The sequence below is a fragment of the Rhinolophus sinicus genome, chromosome 3 (genome assembly GCF_057876585.1).
Source record: "Rhinolophus sinicus isolate RSI-liver-muscle chromosome 3, RSI-T2T, whole genome shotgun sequence".
In the NCBI taxonomy this organism is placed as follows: domain Eukaryota; kingdom Metazoa; phylum Chordata; class Mammalia; order Chiroptera; family Rhinolophidae; genus Rhinolophus; species Rhinolophus sinicus.
In genome coordinates, this window is record NC_142503.1 from 162,989,689 (window position 1) to 163,002,974 (window position 13,286).

The following is a 13,286-nucleotide window of genomic DNA, read 5'->3' on the forward strand; positions in this document are numbered from 1 at the left end:
TCCTGTTCTTATAAGGACATCAGTCATATTGGATCAGTCTATCCTAATCACCTTATTTTAATTTAATTATCTCTTTAAAGACTTTATTTCCAAATATACTCATAACTTGAGCTACTTGGAGTTAGGCCTTAAACATGTCGATTTGGGGGGACACAATTCAGTCCATAACATTTGTCTTCAATGAATATGTGCATATTCCTAATTTAATTGGCTGCTATTGGAATACTTCATATTTATTAAAAGGGAAGTTCAAGAAACACTGCAAACCTTTTTACTAATATTCTGCTTAACAAGAATTATGTTTATAAATAAAACTAAGCTAGTTGAGCAAGTTAGCATAGAATCAAGTATTACAATAAAACTTGTGCTAAATATCTTCACCCTGGGAAAGCATATTTTCGTCCAAAATTTTTAATTTCCTTTTCCTTAATTATAAAAATAACACAAAAAAAGTTTCATCTTTATAAAAGACTAAAGAAAGTAAACCTCCCGTAAATCAATAAAAATGCCCCCACCATTCATCTATTGAAGCCTTTATCCCCAATGCTTCCATAGGTCTGTATTTGGAGATAGAGCCTTTAAAGAGGTGATTGAGTTAAAATGGGGCCATTAGGGTGGGCCCTAATCCAACCTGACTGGTGTCCTTATAAGAAAAGGAAATTTAGACACACAGAGACACCACGGATGCATGCGCACACAGGAGAAAACCACACGTAAACACAGGGAGAAGAAGGTGGCCAGTACGTATCAAGAAGAAGGGCCTCAGAAGAAGCCAAACCTACTGATACCTTGATCTTGGATTTCTGGCCTAGAGCTATAAGAAAATAAATTTCTGTTATTTAAGCTAGTCAGTCTGTGGTATTTTGTTACGGGAGCCCTTGCAGACTCATGCAGCCATTGTGTATATACGTGTCAGTGTCTACACATAGACTTGGAAGTTCCTCCAGGGAAAAGGCTGAATCTTATTCAGATGCCAACTGTGGTGACACATGGTAGCAGTTACTGAAAAATTATGTATTGAGCGAATGAGGAAATAAATTTTCTACAAATTATATAGATTTTTCAACTTGGAAGCCATTTAAGTTTTTAGTGTATTTCCCCTTTGTAACTAAGAGGAGACAGGGAAGCAACTTACCAGTGAAGAGACAGAGGCAAAAGGCCCAGGGCACTTGAGGAAGATTTCCACTCAAGTCGACTGCAACCAGCAGTCAAACAAATGGTACAAAGGGGCAATTTGGATCTTTCCTTCTGTCCTGAGAGACCAGCTGCTAGAAGACATGCAACAATAACCTTCATGCCTCCTCATGTCAGCCCTGACCCCTACCACACCTGGAGCAGTGCTTCCTCCCTAATGGGGCAGGAGGCCACTTCCCCTCCCTCCCACCATTGTAAGCAACACAAGGTCAGCATCCTCTCTGGGCCCATGGGAGGGAATGGCCTGGAGTTTAAGTGCCCCGCCATTTCCTAAGGATGATGAAATTGTGTGAGTACACCAAGGCATACAATTGATGCTGCAGGCTTTGGCCATTGATTTGCAGTTGTGCAATTACCTAGACTCTAGGCCATATTTTCCCAATTTGTTGAGAACTATATCATGTGGGAAAGAATTAAAAGGTTTACTAAGGTCAATACAAACATAATTTATTGCTTCCCCTCAGTCAACCAAGCTCATCTACTTAGGTCTGTGACTAGTTAGCTAAGTTGGTTATGTCATTGTCCACTCAGGGGCAAGGTCAAGGTATCAATTTACAAAATCGGTAACTTTCCCTCTGTGGCACAGTCTCAGATGACTGCCCTAATAATTCAGTATTATTTTGGTCCCATGAGGAACCTGGAGACAAAAATCTGTATGGAAAAGCAATATAAGTCAAGGGCACTGATGGAAAACCACCTCAAAGTCCATGAGGAGTATGGCAGTTCAGGAACTTTTGAAAGGCCCCAATTCTCAACCTTTAAGGACTAGTTTCAAATTTCACTTGCACTATGAAAACTTATATTAAGCCTATGTGATAAACTTGAGTATTTCCATATATTAAAGTTAAATTGGCAGGCTGATTATTTCTCTTTTTAAAATGCATTTAGATGCCTATTATTTTATTTAGGCATCTTTTCAGTCAACTCTGAATTCTTCAGAATGTTTGTTTCACACTCTGGTGACTTCACCCAATTCTTCGCTGACCATAGGGTGTTAATTGTCAGGACCTGTAGATTTGAATACCACCAGATCGTTTATATAAGCCTTTGAAAGTTCTTCATGCCAGTTTGGTTTTCTGCCCTCCCATCATTTATATGATCTATTCTGGTGTCCAACTCACAGTTGACCAAAAATAAAATCTAAGGTTAAAAACAAATAGCTTTGTTTTCACCTACAAGTTCTCTTTCCTCATAAAATCAAATCCCATTTCAGTTTTTCTTCTTGGTTTGATCTTGTCCTTCCTGAGGCTGTTCTGATTTCACCCCTAACACACCCACACTGTCTTCAAAGGCCTCTGTGGTAACCTGACCTAATTCTCCATTTGGAGGCAGTCCAGCGATAGTGCTCAAAAGCATCATTTCATTTTGAAAATTATAAATATGGTAGATTAATGTTCTATTCAATATGAAATCAGGAAAGCAAAGGAGTTTCTAAATAAAGTATCCCAGATCAATCGCTTTATACATGAATGACACAAGATTCTTTACAGCATCTTTCATATTTCCCTAGGTGAACAGACAAGGTAAAGTTTTTGTTGAAAATGCAACCTAGAGAAGAGAATTAATTTGTACACCTGAGGAAAAAAGGGTAAAAAGCTGTCAAACCAAATGTAAACAGAATTAAAGTCAACACGAAAACATTTGATATCGGTGGGCTTTTAGTCGCTAGGCTTTATTTTGCAGGTCTGCTACTAAATGTGTTTAGCTTAATAAAACACTATGAATGAATGAACTGCTGAGTTAAGCATCTGTTACAAGAAAATTACAGTATAACATTAAGGGTATTCTCAGCATCTCCTTTAATTACAAAGAAGGATCATTCTCAAATATTAAAAAAAAATAATTATTCTAAATTAAATATCATGATGCCATTTTGTCTGCCTAATAATGTTCATTTGAACGCTAGAAATGCTGCTCAATAGCTAACAATTGTGTTAAACGTGTGTTCCATACAGTACCTAGAACACAGGTGGATAAGCTATAAAAGTACGTATTGGTTAGTAATTTATTTCTCATGTTATATTTAAAATTACAGGTAATCTACTAGATGAGAAATGTTTCTATCCCCTATGCCATGTAGTTGTGTGCAATTTATTTTAACTTTGGACTTTAGAGTAACCATGTTTATTTTCTGCCTTCAGTGTTCAAATAATCTTTTTTTTAAAAAAGAAATCACACAAATAATTAGGTAGCTAGCTAGCTGCATTACTTTGATGAATTACAACTGACAGCACGTAAAACTTTTTTTTATATCTTGCTTTAATTTTTTAAGCCAAAATGAAAATTACATGTGAATAATTCAAATATACATTTCTAGCCACTACGTTTCTTTACATTTTAGTAAAGAATGTTCCTGGATTTTAAACTACTTGTATTTTACAGAGACTAAATTGTCTTACTCTGCACACATAAAGAAGTGGCATAATGACATATATGAAGTGGACAATTGAGTCTTATTTATTCATTGATGAGAATGATGGTGCTATTTTATGTACATTAAGCCCAACCGAATCCCAATTCTTCACGTTTGTATGCTGGCAAAATATTCACCATACACCAAATTAGACCCGATTTATAAGCTGATAAAAGACTTTGCTCAAAACTTTCCAAAGAAGTAAAATGAGTTTTACTCTGAAATGACTTTTCTGCCCAAACAGCTAAACTTTCAGTTGAAAGGCGGTTGAGGGGGCGAGGAGAGCATCATTTTCCCGAGCGCATTAACACACGGCTTTTTACACAGGGCTTTTCTCCCATGAACTGGACAGGTCTTCATAAACATTAATTAATTCTCACTATCCTTATGACGCCCACTTCCCAGTACAAACTATTAGGCTAGGCTGGGTAGCGCGTCCGACGCTCTGGATGCTATAATTACATAACAGTTCTCCGACCTGCGCTCATCCACGGAGCTCACGTACCACACCAGCGGACCTTCGCACTGCAGATCAAACAGTGTAGTCTGCGAAACACTCAGAGGGACACTTTGGCATTCTCTGCTTACTGGACTGGGACCACAGGACACCCTCTAAATACTGGGCCAGGCTCTTGCCCCTTAGCTAATCTCAGCATCACCAGGCATGGAAAAGTGTTTGCTTTTGAAAGTTTTCGACAACAGGTGTTGTTTGTTAACCATTTAAATGAACAGAACAAAGCTAATAAATAAGAATTAGCTTCTTCCACGTAATTTATGCAAAAACACCTTATGTAAAGGAAATTCATAGTAAATAATAGTACACAGTAACCTGCTCCTCAAAGGACTCTGAGAATAGCCCAGTGAGTTAACTGAGAAATGTCTTTGGGACCACACGCTCAGACTTACCTTGAAAGTCTGAACGGGACTAGTTTTGCCACCTTTAATTCAGGATATTTAAGTCTTCTCTCCGACCTGAAATTAAAGCATGTAGAGAACCGGTTTTCTCTCCTCAGTACAGACAAGCTCCAGTTTTTCCTTTTGTCAACTTTTAACTGTACAGAGCAGAGACTACAACAAACATAACATTTAATTTGCCTTATTGCAATTTCTTGTCTAGCTATGTTTAGTGGGTGTGTGCACAGTTTACATCAGTGTAATAGGAGGGCATATATTTTGTGTTCTGCTCTTTTCATTTGGTATTGCTCAATAAACACAAGCCCAGGTGTTGACGTAATGTTCACTATTGTCATTTTTAACAACCATAGAAAGATCGTTTCCAATCTTTTGCTATTATAACCAGTGTTAATATCAATTTATCGGGAAAAAGTTACTGTTTTCCTCAGATTATTTCTATGGGGTGTGTTCCCCAAAGTGTCAAAGAGTATAAACAATTTTATAGTTTTTATTGCAGGTTACCTGTATGCCCCAGAAAAAAAAATTAATGGCTTCATTTAGAGAAACATCAGCAATTGATGGGTATAATTACATGAGCTGTTTAGATTAACCTTTGAGCTGCAATGTAAACTCTAAGTTGTATTAATTTGCATTGTAACTGCTAGTGACATTGTGCAATTTTTGTGTGATTATTTAGCATTTGCATTTTCTTTTGCACAAAAACATATTTCCAAAAACGTGAAATGTGAAATACTTCCTTTCCCTCTCCCTCTCCCTCTCCCTCTCCTTCATCTCTCTCTCTCTCTCTCTCTCTCTCTCTCTCTCTCTCTCGCACTCTGAATAAAATTATATTGCATATATTTATGTGGCAGACACTTCTAGAGACAAGATTATCTAAGGAAGACAAGTGGGCCAAGGTTTCCACTCTCATGGAGCTTTCGTTGCAGTAAAGTAATGATACACGTATATACACAGAGACAGAAAATTTCATATAACAGTCAGTGAAGAACACAGACTGAATCCCATGGCTGACATGCTGGAAGGAAGGAGCTGTTTTAGAGCAGCTCATCAGAAAAGGCCTCACTGAGAAGGACACATTTGAGTTGGGAACTGAATAACAACAAGGGCAACCTTGTGGAGACTGGGCAGCAGAACCTTTTAGGCAGAAGGGACAGCAGACTGAAGAACATCCAAGGCAGGAATGAACATATGTGGTGGTTAAACAACACAAAGAAGGCTTGTGTGGCTGGAAGCTAAAGAACAAGGGAAAAGGAGGCCTGAAGTGCCCTCAGAGAGATAGGCAAGGGCCAAATCATGCAAAAGGCGATGTAAGGTTGAAGACCTGTGGGAGAAAAGGGGGTACTATGGTCACATAAATTGAGGTATCACTGGGTTGACTGAAGGTAAGCAGGTTTCTCCCTGTGTGACTTCTCAAAGCCTTTAAAATGTGAATGTTCGTTGTAAATTTCTAAGAGGGTGATACAGTACTCAGGGTTTCCCAAGTATATTTGGTCACATCACAGCATTCTTTTTTCATGAAGGAGCTCTTGAGACTACTGCTTCAAGAAAAATGCTTTAGGAAACACTGGCCAAAAGAAGGGGTTGACAGTCTACCACTTTCAGGCCTAATCCAATCTGCCACCAGTTTTTTACAGCGTGAACTAAGAATAGTTTTTACATTTGTAAATAGTCCTTTAAAAATCTAAAGATTTCATAACATAGGAAAATTATATGAAATTCAAAATTTTATGCCCCTATCAATAAAGTTTTATTGAGACACAGTCATGTGGATTTATTATTCTCTATGGCTGTGTTTGTGTAACAGTGACAAAGTTGAGTAGTTGGGACAGAGACCTAGGGTCCACAAAGCCTACAGTACTTACTATCTGGCCCTTTATGGAAAAAGTTTGTCAACCTCTGGTCTCAATCATCTGTCTAGTTACTTCGATTATAAATCTTCACATGGACCTTGGATTATAGCCATAACTTATATACTTTATAGTAAATATTTATCAAGTACTTGTCCTTTCATACTCCATTGCTTTGCCTTATATATTTACTTGTATTACATTTTGTTATAAACTTTTAAAAACGTCTACTTATCAAACCCAGTTTCTTTACCTTTAAGAATACCCTCAATTTCTTAAGCAGTCAATGTGTATTTCTTTGATAGGCTAGATAATAGGCAAGTCTGTTTTATCACACTTAAAAATAAGTTATGGTTAACTTTTTAATATGTTTAGACATTTTTGAAGTTTGGTGTAATGTACACATCTATAACTTTCGCAGGTCACTCATTTAACCCAGTATTTCTTAGTAACTCCTATTCCTATTCCTATATTACTTCTAGTTTGTCAAATGTTAAGCTCTAACAATATTTTAAATCTGTTTCTGAGCTATCTGCTTATTCTACTGATATTGTTTTTCTTTCTGTTGATAACCTAATAACAAAGGCTTCTTCTAATTGTAATTTTATAACATATTTTTATATCTGCTAAGGCCAGTCTACTATTATTACCTTAAAATTTGAGGGTGTCTCTTTCCCCATTCATTGACCTACCTGAATAGCTTAAATTCCATAAAATATGTTCAAAGAGATTTTAGTTAGTGTTGCATTAAATTAACCTAAGGAACATTTTCATTTTCATCAGAACACAATTTTCCCACCAATAGCCAGGCTTCTATCTAAAAGATATCTATATGTTTTTTAAAAAGAGTGCCCCAGCATTACAACACAGGGATGCAATCCATTCCTTATAAATTCACGTTTATCTTAGTAGGCACTTACTTTTATGTTTAAAATTCTGGATATTTATATTTAGTTATGAATGTTCAATCTAAATACACTTTCATAGTGAATTATTCTAGGAAAATAGAAGCCCCTTCCTGACTCTCCCTTACCCTGTCACACTCCCCTCCTCAGGGGCACGCTTCTCTTAGAGAAGCCAATAAACTTTGTCAATGGGTAAAACACTGCAGAAAAGACCAAAGATCATTTTGTCTTGCTTGTCATTTGTCTTGTCGTTCTCGTCTTCCAATATGTCCCTAAATTTACTGTTGTTAAAGTCACCATGACTTGTCATACAATACTATTGTATGACAATGGGTAGAAATAGATTCTCCCACCAATGCTCGAAATGTAACAGTTTTCAACTCAAAATCACAGTTTGACTTCTAGCAGCAAATCTTTTCTGTTTTTGTAATTGCCCCCTCTTATTGACAGAGCTTATTAAAGGCCTGGTTTCTTCCCTCAGATCCCTGTGACTAATCTCCCAATTTGGAAATAATAGACACGTTAAAAGGAGTACCAATAGATCCCATGCTAATTAGAGCTTGGGAGTGTTCAATCTTCTAGAATGCTCAACAGTCCCTTTTATTTATGGTGGTGGGTCTCTAAGGTGGCACATATTTGGTTAAAATTATGTGCTAATTCTAGAGAGTTGCTAAGTGATAGTAAAATAAACAACAAGCTACACACAGTGTAGGCCCTCAGACACCCCTGATTTAAATGCATAGATGAGTTTAAGTAGAACAAGTAGGATAGCCAAGTGACAAACAGAATATCAAGATAAATTTGTATTATTCCCATGCAAAGCATCATCAACATATTAAAAATCTCTTCCCTGATTTATTTGGTTTTTTTTTTAATTAAAAATAAAATGCAATGTCTGCAAAGAAGAGGAGGGGGGATTTTAGTGAAGTTTGTTTGTTTCCCTGGAGTTTCACCTGCAAGTCTATACTAACTAGCCAAAACAAACAATGCTAGCAGAACTGCCCTCTCAGCAGCTATATGCTAAATCCTATAACTCTTCATCCGGAAAAGCCGGTCAATCTCCAGCTAGACAGTGAGCAAAACAGTCTGAAGTTTTGGAGTTTAGGGGAGGGAAAAGGTTGATCAAACCCACTTATCACACTCCTGAGTTTTGAAAGACTGTGGGAAAAGTGACTCTCCTTGTTCACGGTGCCCACCCCCTCCTTTCCAGCTAAATGGAATGCTTTGCTATGCAAATAACAAGTCTGATCTCAGAGGAAGTGAAGGACTCAGGATAGTAAAGGAACTCACCTTTTGGAAGTAAATTAACTCTTTTAAGGTACCATTGAACAAATTACTTCTCCATGCTCTAAAGTTCTTAGTGCCCTAAAACCTCAAACTCGCCTGAGATTAGTTTGTTCCTTCGAGGGTCAGGCCTCATAAAGAGTGAGTCCCTTTGGAAAAACATCTTTTGTCTGCCCTAGTTAAAGTACACAAGAGAAGCATGTGGAAATCACTCAGCAAGTCGACATTTGTGTTTGACCCCAACCTACTGGAATCTGAAGGTTGAAAGTGTCAAGGTCAGTTCGGAGCCTGGTAACCTAACTGTTTGAATAGGTTTCAATTTGGTAATTACTGTATGGAGATAATTCTGCCTCCCTTTCCCATCACCATCAGTTCCCAAGAAAACCGGTGCAAGTAGTCAGGGCAAGAAAATGAGAGAAACATGTTAAATCCAGTAGGAAAATGCTCTGCTCAACCAATGGCTTCCAAGAGTCTGAGACAAAGATCTTTTAGCGTGCCTCTCTTTCTCTGAGTCACAGCTGATTTTCTCCAGAGAAGGAACGTATTCCCAAGATAACTAAATCAGGCAGGCACAAGTCCTCCAATATAAAATTGTCTGAGCCCTGGATGTCAAGTAACCCACTTTTTAGGATACTTAAAGCATACAAAAGAGCATTTTGTTTAGTACTGAACCACAACATTTAAGCTGAGTCTTAAGAAATCAGTAAGAATCTTAACGAAATTTGGTAGCGATTCCCACAGCCCACAGCTAGGCTGCTTTATATCACCTATTACCTGAGGATAACTAAGTTTTATATCCTGCCTACTTCCACAAAAGAGGGAAGGTGATCCACATTAACATATGTATAACCCATACATTTTAGATTTAAAATATGTTAATGTTATATTTATCTGAAAATAAAAATAACAGCTATATGAAAATATGTAAATATGTGGGCAAATACTAAAAAAGAACATAGAAAAACATAAATAGTTGTTTTAGGATGATGTAACAGTAAGCCAATTTGCTTTCTTATAAAAAAATATTAATATTTTAATAAAACCTAGAAACAACAGGAAGAAAGATATAGTTGCATCTAAGCAACTGGAAGGAGGTATTACAATTGCACATTAAATATCCGTGTCTGAACTTTCTGGAAGTGAGATTAACGCTTTGGTTATAATAGCTCAAACTGACCAGTTAAAGATGTATCAGTCAGTACTCCAAAGATACACTACCTTTGGACTCTTTCCCTGGTTCCTAACCTCAATAACAAATTTCTTCCAAAGCCAAATGACAAGGATTTAAAAAATTCAATCGGCATGCAAGTTGAGGTGAACACAGTTGTACCTTTTCACAACTGAATTATGTAGGGACAACTATGTGCAGGATGGAGTCAGTTCCTGGGACAAGAGGGACAGAGAAACAACTTCAGGAGTAAACAATAGAATCCAATGTTTTAAACTCTCAATCAATGTGCTTTGGACCCTTTAGGAAATTATCTGCTGGCCAGGCTCCAATTAATAAAACTGAAAAAAAAATTTGCTAAAGTAATGACAATGAAACTATGCAAACCTAGAATCTACTTGCACCTTGGCTGGGAGTTCAAAGATTTGGGGGAGGGGGGCTTGTTGTTTTTAAATACTTTTGTTAGAAAGAAAGTTGTAAAAAGTTAAGAGAGATCAATGAGATATTTTCTTCAGAAAATATGGCAAAACTGAAAGCTGAACTTAAGAAATTCTCATTAGTAACATAATTCAGCAAATTATTGTTCCATCTTGTCTTCTTTTCCTCAAATTTCACATTTTCGAAGTAAACATTTCTGAATCCTATAGTATTATATTTTCTGAATAATTTGTTCTGAATAACATAACAGCATTTATATTTTCATTCAGAGTTTTTAAAGAATATCTTTGAAGAGAGAAAAAACAGACACAATTGGAATTTGCTTCAGTTAATACCTTAAGTAAAGTGATTTAGGAATAGTAATTTCAAATAGCTTCTTCAGTGAGAGAATATTCTAATTTACTTTTCTAGGATTGACTAAATGTTGCACATCTTGAATTTTTTGTTTATTTTTCAAATTTTCTTTCTTTTTCTTTTTTTTTTAAATATTAGAACAATCCAAATTTTTTCCTAAAACCAACCACTTTTCTTCATTGGTAACCACTGAAGTTTCGAACCTTTGTTTATTCTGCCACTAAGTGTTGAAAGCATAGAGAAATGGGACCCTTGCAATTCTTCCAGGGCCACATTTCTAACTACTCTTAATTTATTTCCAGGTAAGTTTTCAGAATTGTGCTAGTCTATCTCAAATGGCACGCCTGAATAATCCTGCATCAATTCTAATCTGGCAGTCCACCAATTATCCTAAATTGCTCCAGGGAATAGTAATAACCTTCTGATTCTCGGGTAATGTAAGGTCATCGACGTTGCTTTTGCATTGTTCTTTTCATTTTGAAAAGAAATGGGTGCATATTTTATACAATTTGCTCTGTGTTGAAGCAAAAGTATCATTGAGGACAGTTTGGAGACTTGGGCCTCAGGCTTTATTCTCTGATTCACCTTAGGGATCAGGTGGCTGGTGGAGGGTGTGCACTGAATCCTTGGGCCACAGGCCCAGAAGAGGTCAGCTGAGGCGCTGTCAAGTATTATGGGCTTGGCATCTCACTTGTGAAACAAATCAGCCAACTCCACTCAAGCACACCTTTCTATTCCCTTCCCTCCCCCAAAGGTTGGAGAGGGAGAGTATGCTCGCAGTTTGGCCTGAGCCCGGGGCCCTGACTTCCGACCTTCCGCGAGTGGGTCTGCTCCCCACTCGCCATGCCCCCATTCAGTCACTCCAAGATGCGGGCCCATTGTGAGCTCCCCTCGATACCTAATTCCTGCTTTCGCCCCCCAACAGAAAACGCCTAAAGATCTCGACGTCTCTAACCACCCCTCCACCTGGGTGAGCTTGCTCCCAAGACTCCACGGCTCTGCGCGGCCACCTGACCCCATTTCACGTTAAATGTGCCCACCGCCCGTCCTCAGGACCCGCGTGCGCTAATCAGATCCATCTGTCTTTGCAGAGCTTCACCTGATCTGGGGTCCCGGAGGGCGGAGGAGCTGGACGGGGCGTTCAGCTCAGGCGGGGGGCACCTGAAATCTGCAATCTGGCTGGAGAGGGGACCGAGCCGAGGCTGCCTGCGGTGCCGCCCCGGCGCTGACGCCAGGTGCACGATCTAATCCTCCGCGAGGAAGACGCCCCCTGGCGCCCCCGCGGCCGCTGGGCCGGGGAGAAATGGGAACAGGAGGGGGCGGAGCCTGTCGGCGGGATCTTGACGTCCATCCAAGGCCAGGTGATTATTGGGGTCTGCCAGCGCCGCTGCTGTCCTGAGCCCTCTCAGTGTGGCGTTGCCCGGCGGCAAGGGGGTGGTGGAATGAAGCACGGTCAAGAGAGAAAACAAAGTCAGCAGGTCACCTGGCAGGTTCTGAGCGAATTATGCAACGAAAGCTGGGGCATGTGTGATGCGTTCCACCACCACCGCCGCCCGCCCCCCGCCCCTTTCTTTTTCTTAAGCTCCCAGGAAGCCGGTTCCAGTTTAAGGGTTGGGCAGGGATCAACCAAGCAGCTCCTCTGATGTGGTTATGACTTTGCTGAACTCCTCAAGAGCGATTCTCCCTCCCCATCTTTTTTAAGTAATGGAAACATTACTACTCTGGGGGGGGGGGGGGGAAGATATGAAAAGGGAAAATGACGGGCTCGATCCAAAAGCAACGCCGAGAATCACCCTACAACTTCCGTAAGGTACTGGGTCGAGCACTGGTGCAAAACATAAAAGACTGAAACCTAAAGTAAATCATCTTCACACACATTCAATTCCTTATCCCCAGGGTCCTCAGGACTATGCCCTCAAACAGAATTTAAAGAGTTAAAGCTGGCCATAGCTCGTTGTTTTTCATGCTAACATTGTGGCATTAGGACTATTTTGTTAACTAGGTATATGCAATTCACAGAATTTCACGGTAAATTCCCCAGACCAAATATTTGGCTGAACAAATAAACAACATTATCCATTCCTGAAAATAAGCCAGTAGCAGGAGGCGGAGGTTGGGGGGAGGGTGGTTGCTAGAAAGTGACCTGAGCCGGGCAGCCACTGGGCTCAGGACTCACCCTCCCTCGGATAATTTGTCCAAGTGCTAGAGATCAGTGGGTTCCCTTTCAATGACACGGACATTTCAGAAAGTTGCTGGAAATCGGGCAAAACAAAACGAGGCCGCCTGAGGGAAACCCATAATGGGCTTCCCCTAAATGATTTATTCGACCTCCATACCATTAATCAAAGGGGCAGCGACCTGGGGGGCTAAAGAAGGGGGGGAGGAACCCTCTTTGCAGGGAGTTTTGGAGGAACTGTGGAGTCTTGCTGCCTTTGCCTGGGGCTCTGGTCTCCTCTCTCCACCTGTGCTCTCCGGGGAGCTGGGGCTTTGGCAACCGCTCCACTTCTGTTTTTATTGGTTTCCACTAAGCTGCTCCTTTTGGAGGATTGTAGGATTTCAGTAATTAAAAACAAAAATGAATCCTGCTTCACCCACCCCACCCCCAAGGGCACATGGAAGAGTGTGTGTACGTGAATGCAGGGAGTGCACACACACCACCAACACTCATGTCTACATCTTCACAATGAAGAAATGCACTTCTATCAGACCACCCTACACAACTATTCAAAGACACTGCTTTCCCCCAATCACATCCAAACCTATGCAGG

General features: G+C 39.6%; 1 long non-coding RNA gene across 2 annotated transcripts; it reads right to left on the reverse strand.

Annotated features, from left to right (window-relative positions):
* Positions 1–802: 802 nt before the first annotated feature.
* LOC109444443 (uncharacterized) lies at positions 803–12,066 on the reverse strand. 2 transcript variants are annotated; one of them, XR_016020885.1, is made up of 3 exons: positions 11,618–12,066; positions 4,514–4,579; positions 803–1,265 (listed from the first exon to the last, which is right to left on the reverse strand). It is a non-coding gene; the product is annotated as an uncharacterized LOC109444443 (long non-coding RNA). The 2 variants fall into 2 exon arrangements; XR_012494677.2 differs by having other exon boundaries at positions 803–1,268.
* Positions 12,067–13,286: the final 1,220 nt, after the last annotated feature.